The sequence below is a fragment of the Oryx dammah genome, unplaced genomic scaffold, assembly GCF_014754425.2.
Source record: "Oryx dammah isolate SB20612 unplaced genomic scaffold, SCBI_Odam_1.1 HiC_scaffold_24, whole genome shotgun sequence".
In the NCBI taxonomy this organism is placed as follows: Eukaryota; Metazoa; Chordata; class Mammalia; order Artiodactyla; family Bovidae; genus Oryx; species Oryx dammah.
In genome coordinates, this window is record NW_024070208.1 from 27,022,419 (window position 1) to 27,032,770 (window position 10,352).

The window sequence follows — 10,352 nt, forward strand, 5'->3', positions numbered from 1 at the left end:
CCATAAAGAGATCAACAGGAGGACAAACTGAGGTCCACAGCCAAGAGCCCCAGCTGAGCTCCCATCTGACAGCCAGAACCCTCAGCCATGTGACAGAGTCATTTTGGAAGTGGATCGTCCATTGCCAGCCAACCAACCCAGCTAACACTGCATGGAATGGATACAAGCATGCCTTCCAAGCCCTTCCCAAATTGCAGATGAATGATTTAAGCCACTAGGTCTGGGATGATTTGTGACGCAGCAATAGATAACTGGAACTGGTGCCTACTTTAAGGAATGATTCTTGGTGCCTCGTGCACATTGTGAAGATCGCACAGATGAGCTCACAGGGACACTGGAGCTGATGCAGTTTCTGGGACAGACCTCCCTCTGTCTTGGTGGGTCACGTACTAAATGAAAACAGCTATGAAGGAAGTCAGGACTGAGAGGTGATGTCAGAAAATAACTCTGCCAGATGCTGTCTTTCAGACTCTCCATTGTGATCAGCCAGACAATAACCCCAGCTGAAACAAACACATGTTCTCAATTAGAATCTATTGATAATAATTGGGAACACAGTACACGCCAAGCCTGATCTCTACTAATTGCTATTGAGAGTCTAAAAATCTTAGTGAGAATGTGAGAGACAGTCAAGAATATTTTTTAAAAAAAACAAACGTCTGTATATTTGGCTTTTCAAACCACTGCCACTCACCTCACAAAGCTTTCAAGAGGATTAATGAGATAGTGCTTACAAAAAGTCATTGGATTCCAGCAGGACAAAAAAATCACAAATGTTGTTAGTATCAGTTGACAGCCCTGAAAGTTACTTTTAAAGAAAGAAAAAAAAAAACAATATAAAAATTGAATAAGCAAACAAATACATAGTGCTAATAATTCTGTGACAACCATCCTTCCAGTCACCCAGGCTTGAAATCTGGGTCTCATTTTTAATAACAGTTGCAAAAGTTTCAGATTCTATCTCCACATTGTCCTTGCCTCTGCTTTCTTCTCTCCCTTGCCACTGCCACTTGCCTACAACAGTGTCTCCACGCCTATTCTGCCGCCAGCCTCCTTAACTGGCCTCCCTGACTCCAATGTCTGGCCTTCCCAGGTAACAGTTTCCAGACTCATATTGTTTATGTCACTCTCCTGCTTAAACACCATCCATTGCTTCCCATTGCTTTAGAAGAAAGCTGAACACAGAACTTCTCGTGCCTTCTAGGGCACATCCAGAAATAGGAGTACCAAGGTAAAGCCTAGGGGAAGGTGAAAACCATCGCAGGAGGCAGAAGGTGCTCCTGGGACAGACAGCATGCTGTGGACTTGGTGCTGCCTGGGGTGACTTTCCCCTTCTTGTGATGATCTGAGCTCCTGAGAAGGAGAGACTGGCCCCTCCCTAGACAGAGGCAGAGGAGGACAGTAGCATCCTGCCTAATAACTGAATTAGGCAATAACAGGTGCTAAGTCCACCGCTTCTGCTAGGGTCTTGGAAGCTCAAGGAGCACCCACAAGAAGTATACAGCTAGAAATGAGTCCCTGCCCTATTACTGTGCACCCATCTGGGTATACTTAAAGAAAAAAAAGAATTAAAGGAAGAAGCATATGGCTCTGGAAGATAATGCTGGAAGCCAGGTTCATACCACCAGCAGCTCCCTGTTGAAGAGACTGCTACCAGCTCTCCTGAGTTCAGTGACAGCAGCCTGCTCCATCACTAATGCTCTGTGACTTTACGTGGAGCTGTCAAGGCCAGCTAGGGAAGGTTTCCTTCCTTCAGTGCTCACTAAAGAGTTTCAGAGCGGAGGCTCCTGGGCTGCATTTAAATTGGATCCAACCCAGTAGGTTTGTTGTGCAATGTTTACATTTTTAAATTCTGTGTCAATATTTTGAAAATCTTGACTTGTCCTCTAAAAAAATGACTAATTTCCAGCTTCCTTTATATATGCAAAATCAGGAGAAGGAACATTGGTCCCATGTGATCAAAATCCACTGGAGTGAGTGTTGGCTGTCCTATTAGGACAGTATGCTTTTCACACCCCCCATCTAACCCACTTCACTCATCTGTGTGCTTCTCGCAAGAAGGACTTGAGCTCTGAGCTCTGTTTTAGGCTGCTTAGTTTCTGAGAATTCAGTTTTTCCCTTGGAAGAGGTCTCTGTGTGTGAGGTGGGGTAGGGGAGCAGAGAATGAACTAGTGAACCTCACAGGATTCAGTGTGTCATGGACACTCCCGAGATGTGTTAAAGGTCACCCCGGTTCCTACTCTTGAAAGCCTCATGTACACCCTCCATTGCTCAGACATGGGACAATATGATTCCTGAGTTAATCTTTTGCATCTTCTGCAGGGCGAGAGTGACAAGCCCAGAGGACAACGAGATGACCAGATCAACTCCTATGGAGAAAAAGTGAAGCTTCCCTGAAAGTCCGGAGGAGATTTGCTTGGTAAAGGCTAGTAAGGGAGATGCTGCCATGGAGTGAGGAGGAGCCCAGGGACAGCACAATGAGGTTAGCTGCTAGAGGACACCTGGAAAGGGTGTTTGTGTGTTTTATGTTGGGCTTTAGGGAAAGTCAGATTTAGCAGGCGGCTCTATCTACTCTGTCTGACACTGTATTTTTTCCTAAAGCTTCAGGGAACTCTACCGGAACACCGTGAGCTAGTGGGCTGTGGAGATATGTAAGGGAAGGGGTAGGAAGGGCCGAGGCCAGATTCGCACCACCATCAACTCCTTGTTGTAGAGACTGCTGCTTGCTCCTCTTTTGTTCAACAGTAGAAGCCTTGCTCTTTAGTTGGGCACATGGTGTCTATATTTTTCATCCTCACTTGCAGTTTGAATATGTCCATAGGATTAAATGATGATCAGCAAGATGTGAGCACAAGGACTTAAATGGAGAAACTGTGTCTTCTCTGTCTTCCTTCATCCTGCTGCTTAAAATGCAGACATAATTTAATTTCCAAGTGATGCTGGAATGTCAACATGGAGGGATCCTGGTTCGCTAGATGGCTCATGGGATAGAACTGTCATTTCAACTCTGGGTAGCCTAAATCCAACTATTCCATGAAACAGAAATAAGTTTCTGACTTGCTTATACCTGAACCAAAGTGCACTAGTCAGCTCGGGTTGCCATAAGATGCCGCCAACTGGATAACATGCAACAGGAATTTATTTTTCCATAATTCTGATGATTGGGAAACCCAAGGTCATGGTGAGGGCAGGTTGGTTTCTGTGCGACCTTTCTCTTTGCTGTGCAGACCACTATCTTCTTGCTGTGTCCTCATGTGGTCTTTCTCTGTGTATGCACACTCCTGGCATCCCTTTCTTACAAGGACACCGGTCCTATTGGATCAAGGCCCTATGATGTGGCCTCAGTTAACCTTAATAGCCTCTGTAAACGCCCTGTTTCCAAATACAGTTGCAGTGAGGTTAGGGCTTCAATATATGAATTGATGTGGGATGAAGGGGGTGATAATGGGGCAGGGAAACACAGGTCAGGCTTTAACACAAAGTTATAGTACTTAGCTCAGTACTTGGCTAAATAAAGATAAAATTCTGTCTTCTAAATTTTCATGGATAAGGCTAGATAAGGACAAAAGTCAACCACAGCATTGAGAGATCTCACCATGTTTCGAAGTCTTGATTTTGAAATTATAAAATATTTCCTATAACCTCTGTAAGAAAATATTGTAGGTTTTTCCTTAAAGCTTAACTGTGTGCATTGTTTAAATTTTTGATGTCTAGATTACCTTAAGGTGAACAAAACTTGAAAAAAAAATCTATAGAAAGAACTATTGATCCTGAAAGAAATTTAATACCTGACAACTGCTCACTAAACTCATTTCCTGGCAAACACATTTTAGACTTAGATTCCGAACTGATACATACATAGAGCTAATTTCCAAGGCTCCTTAATTAAAATATTCCATCAAAGGTATTTTTATCATATAAAATTTGCATTTTACTTCAGTAGGTGTTTTTTATGTTAGTTTAGTGTCGGACACGACTGAAGTGACTTAGGAGCAGCAGCAGCAGCAGAAAGTAAAAAGCTCACTTTAAACATTTTACTTAAGTTTAACATATTTATTTTTAAGTTTAAAAAGAAGTCTATTTACAAGAGTGAGCCCTACGATATCACCAGGGACAGCGAGGTCTTTCATAAGACCAAAGTGGGTTACACATTTCTAAGCACAGAAACTTGATCTCATAAGTCTTCTCTTCTATTGCTAGTAGCTTTATGGGCCCCCACACCTCCCACACTACTAGGATGGTGTTTCTTTGTGCAGAGTTCTCTTAGACTTTATCACTAATTTTTCTGGAAAAAAAAAGGGTCATTATGTTTTATTATGCTGGGATGAAAATTTAAAGAAACAAAACTCAATAATGTATTAGCATATTCTTTACTATCCTGAGAATCAAGAACACTCTTACCTCTTAAACCACTGTGGAAAATATTAGAATAACATTTCTAAGGAACTTAGTAGGTGTGAAATATTGTTCTGAGTACTTCACCTCTAATCCTCACAGTAGTCTCATAAGGTAAGTATTATTATTTTTGTTTTGTTTTGACTGTGGCAGATTTTCTTTTCTTTTCTTTTTTTTAACAGATTACAAGGTTTTATTTGGTGATACATCAAAATGTGCATATTTCCCAAATCCAATATCTATTTTAATAATCCCATTTATAATTTTTATATACCTCAATAGCACTAATTTTATTGATGGCAAATGAAATATAAATAAAAAATCTAAAAATCAGTTTAGCATGCATTTTTCACTAAGCATAGATTTTAGTAGGCACAGTACTTCTTTTTTTTTGTTTGTTTTCATGTGTCTATTATGCTTATGTTATCAAAGAGGAAATGGAGGCAAAATTACACAGCTAGTTAAGTTCCAGATCCAGGATTCAAAACTTGGGTAGATTGGTTCCAAAGTTTGTGCTTTCAAATAGTGGTTTGCAAAATTTCCCGAAACAGAAACACACGCACCCATAATTCACACTTATACATAAAAAAGAAGGGGGAATTCTGAAGCATGGAAAGTTTGAATTTTTTAAGGTTAAAAGGGACATTGTTTTGGTTGAGTCTTCTGCCTTCAAAAGCAGTAACTACTCAAAGAACTGTGGCTATTAAATGCTATAAAGTAATTTTTATCCTCAATGTAAGAAGAAAAATGATAATTAAAGCTATGACTTCTTGTTCTTTCTTATTAGAAAGAATATGCCAGAAAATCTGTAGCAAATTTGGAAATATGCAGTGGCCACAGCACTGGAAAAGGTGAGTTTTCATTCCAATCCCAAAGAAAGGTAATGCCAAAGGATGTTCAAACTACCGCACAATTACACTCATCTCACACACTAGCAAAGTAATGCTCAAAATTCTCCAAGCCAGGCTTCAACAGTACGTGAACTGTGAACTTCCAGATGTTCAAGCTGGATTTAGAAAAGGCAGAGGAACCAGAGATCAAATTGCCAACATCCATTGGATCATAGAAAAAGCAAGAGAGTTCCAGAAAAACATCTACTTCTGTTTATTGACTATGCCAAAGCCTTTGACTGTATGGATCACAATAAACTGTGGAAAATTCTGAAAGAGATGGGAATACCAGACCACCTGACCTGCCTCCTAAAAACCTGTATGCAGGTCAGGAAGCAACAGTTAGAACTGGTCATGGAACAACAGACTGGTTCCAAATTAGGAAAGGAGTACATCAAGGCTGCTTATTTAACTTCTATGCAGAGTACATCATGCAAAATATCAGCACAAGCTGGAATCAAGACTGTCAGGAGAAATATCAATAACTTCATCAATATGCAGATGACATCACACTTATGGCAGAAAGCAAAGAAGAACTAAAGAGCCTCTTGATGAAAGTGAAAGAGGAGAGTGAAAAAGTTGGCCTAACGCTCAACATTCAGAAAGCTAAGATCATGGCATCTGGTCCCATCACTTCATGGCAAATGGATGGGAAACAGTAGAAACAGTGATAGACTTTATTTTGGGGGGCTCCAAAATCACTGCAGATGGTGGCTGCAGCCATGAAATTAGAAGATGCTTGCTCCTTGGAAGAAAAGTTATGACCAACCTAGACAGCTGGCACCCCACTCCAGTATCCCATGGACGGAGGAGCCTGGTGGGCTACATTCCATGGGGTCGCAAAGAGTCAGACAGGACTGAGCGACTTCACTTTCACTTTCACTTTAGAAAGCATAGTAAAAAGCAGAGACATTACTTTGCCAACATAGGTCCGTCTAGTCAAAGCTATGATTTTTCCAGTAGTCATGTATGGATGTGAGAGTTGGACTATAAAGAAAGCTGAGCACAGAATAATTGATGCTTTTGAACTGTAGTGTTGGAGAAGACTCTTGAGAGTCCCTTGCACTGCAAGGAGATCCAACCAGTCCATCCTAAAGGAAATCAGTCCTGAATATTCATTGGAAGGACTGATGCTGAAGGTGAAACTCCTATGCTTTGGCCACCTGATGCAAAGAACTGACTCATTTGAAAAGACCCTGATGCTGGGAAATATTGAAGCGGGAGGAGCAAGGGATGATAGAGGATGAGATGGTTGGATAGCATCACCGACTCAATGGACATGAGTTTGAGCAAGCTCCAGGAGTTGGTGATGGACAAGGAGGCCTGGTGTGCTGCAGTCCATGGGGTCACAAAGAGTTGGGCATGACTGAGCAACTGAACTGAACTGAACTGAATTATTATCCTCAATGGAAGAAGAAAAATGCAAATTAAAGCTGTGACTTTTTTTCTTTCTTGTTAGGTTGGCAAGGAATCAAAAGATTGGGGGAAAGTGTTTTGTCAGAGGCTTGAGGACAGAAGCATTCTTACAGTTGGTGGAGATGGAATTATAGAGGGCAGAGTGAATCAAGAGAGCTTTAAAAATGCCCACTCCTTTTTTTTCCCAATGATGATAGAAACTTTCCAAATTAGATTATCACATGAGATCCAGAAGACATATGCCCAAGCCCATAATGCCTGGGATTTTAGATGTTATAAAACACTTAAAAGCAACCTAAATATCCATCAGTTTGGAATTAGTTGAATAAATGATAACATATCCTCAAAGTGGAACCACACAGCTGGCACAGATTATGAGACTGATCTGTGTTTATGTTGAGGAAACATGTCCATGACATACAGTAATACAGTAGAGTGAAATGTGACATATAGTCTGTATGGTGAACCAATTTATGTAATTTGGTACACACACAGATGTCTGCGTTAAGAATATGCACAGGGACTTCCCTAGTGGTCCAGTGGTTACAGATTCGCCTGGCAGTGTAGGGGATACATGTCTGGTCTCTGTTTGGGGAACTAAGACCCCACATGCGATGGAGGAAGTAAGCCAGAGCAACACAACTAGAAAGCCGATGCCACAACTACTGAGCCCACGCAGTTCAGTTCAGTCGCTCATTCGTGTCCGACTCTTTGTGACCCCATGGACTGCAGTACGCCAGGTCTCCCTGTCCATCACATCTCCCGGAGCTTGCTCAAACTCATGTCCGTTGAGTCAGTGATGCCATCCAACCATCTCATCCTCTGTTGTCCCCTTCTCCTCCTCCTCCTCACACAACTCGACTGGAAGATCTCAAATGACACAACAAGGGTTACACTTGCTGCTGCTAAGACCTGACACAACCAAAATAAATAAAACAAAACCCAATCTTTAAAAAAAAAGAAGAAGAATATGCATAGAACTATAGCTATAAGGCTGTCCACTGATAGGGGAAGAAAAAAGATTTCTGAGGAATGGGATTTTGAGTGGTTTAACCCTTAAAGTTTTTTCTGTTGCATTTGAGTGTTTTTAAATGAGAGGTATTGAAAACAATTTGTAGGTTAGCTTTTTCTCACTTAACTTGGATATGCATCATGACTACTCAGAAATCAAAGTCATTCATGAATTTAATGTGTAACCCAGGCCAAATAATGAAAGCAAAATTAACAAAGTCTTTTAAAATTAAAAAATATATATATAATAAAATTAAAATGAGAGGTAGTATTCTACAATACTGCTCTCAAGACTAAAATCACAACAGGAAGCATGAAGGAACAGAAGGAAGGAAGAAAGGAAGGAAGAGAGAGAGAAATCAGTAGTGATTCCTCAGGGACTGGGTCAGGTGACATCTGCCCCGTCCCTGGAACTGGCCCCCTGCCCTCCTCTCTGCTCCGCTGCCCTCCTCACAGCTACCAGATCCATACGGGCTGATCTCCCTCAGCCCTGCTCCTCAGCCCATCACGAGTAGCTTGCTAACTTTGTGGTTGCGGCACCCCGGTTCCCTGAGACAATCTCTGGTCCCCCAGGCCCAGCTTCCTCCCCAGGCCTAGGACCCCAGTGAGACCCCCAACTTTACTTCCCAAGAACCAATAGGACATGTACCAGGCACCTGATTAGTGTGAGCTGAGGAGAGGGCTGAAGGACTAGCTGTTCCCTTAAAAACAGGTGAACTGATGAAAGTACAGAACCACTGGCAAGGGCCTGGAATCCGGTCTGGTCTACAGGGAGATGCCCAATTAATCAGAACACACTGCGTGTCACCTGAGCTGGCCTCTCCTTGATGAATTTGCTTCCTCCAGTTTTCACTGACACCTATATTTTATCCAACTCTCATGTGATGTCTAATATGTTTCAGGGACAGGAACATTTTAAAAATTTCAGACGTATATGAAAGTTGCAAGAATAGAACAAAGAATTTCTAGATATCCCACATCTAGATTTCCCAAATGTTACTATTTGATCATATTTGGTTTATTTTCTCTATCTCTTCCTCTCAGCAGACAGACTGCTTCTTTATCCCTAACTATTTTCATGCATATTTCCTAAAAACAAAATATTCATTTACATAATCACAGTACAATTATCAAAATCAGGAAATGAATATTATTACAATACTGTTATCCAATATACAGATCTTATTTAGATTATCACTAATTATCACAATAATGCCTTTAATAGCAAAAGAAAATCCAAGAACATCTATTGCATTCAATTTCATGTTGCTTTAGTTCTCTTTAAGCTAGAATAATTTCCAAATCTTCCTTTTTTTTATTTCATGCCATTGACCTTTATGAAGAGTCCACACCAGGTATTTTGCAGGATTTGTCTGACATTTTCTCATGATTATATTCAAGCTATGTGCTTTTGTGCCAGATACATTCAATCCTCATTTTATGTATCCCTCATAATAACTATTGTTATCACTTTTCAGATGAGGAAACTGAGGCAGTTTGCTTAAGATCACACAGCTTGTAAGAGGTGGAACCAACATTCACACCATGGGTATCAGTGCCAGAGTCTGGGTCTTGACCCTTTATCCTTAGCATCTCACTTGGGAAGGACGTTGGATTTCATTGTGTAATTATGTGCCAGAAGTTCTCTTTGTGGCTTTCAGATTGGGTGCATTATCTAACCTGAAGACAACTTCACAGGAAAGGTATTATCCACTATATTTACCAAAAAAAAAAAAAAAAATTAAGGTCCAGAGCAATTGCATAACTCACCCAAGGTCAGGCATCTAACTTTTCTGACTCTTTAATCCACTATGCAGACTGTACAATAGACTCACCCAAAGATTTTAAAACATGCTTATGGCCAAGCTCCACCTCAGGCTAATTAAATAAAAATCCCTGAAGACTCCCAGTATCTGAATTCCATTTTTCTTTCTAAGCACTGAGGTAAGTCTAATATGGATCAGGGTTGTGAATTACCATAATAAAATGTTTAAAGTTCTGTGGTTCCTGATATCTAGAGGGACTTCTTAGAAAGTTAGCCAAATAAATGGATTATTACTGGGGCTTCCCTTTCAGGATATGATCACCTAGGATGTGATTTTAAATCAGCCCCTCCAGTTCCCATCACTAAAATTCCATTTCTAAATGCAACCTACCCTCAAATCAAACTTCCAGCATCACCCATCCCTTCCTTCACTCCCTGAATTTCCTGTGCATAGATTTTTCTCCACTTCTAAATTGTGAACCTCTTGTGAGGTCAGAGACCATATCTCATTCAGCTTCAAAGCCCTCCAAACCATCAGTCACAATACTTCATACACAATACGTGCTTAAAAATAAATGTCTGCTAAAAAACTTAAATTTAAGTTTCCTCTTTGCCTACTCAGTGCCTTGAGAGATTTTGTTGTACATTACCTTGAACTCAGCATGTCAGCCTGAATTATTAGTATCAAATACAAAGTTGAATATTTAGTTATGAGCTTTTTATCATATCATTTAGAGCCTTAGAAAATGTCATCTTGTGTGAATCCCTGAGGTGCCTCAGTCAATGAATTTGCCTTCTAAAATATATGTTTATCTCTCATGTTCGTCTCATTTCTAAACCAGCTCTTCCTAAAACTTTTAAAGAGTGAATTTAAG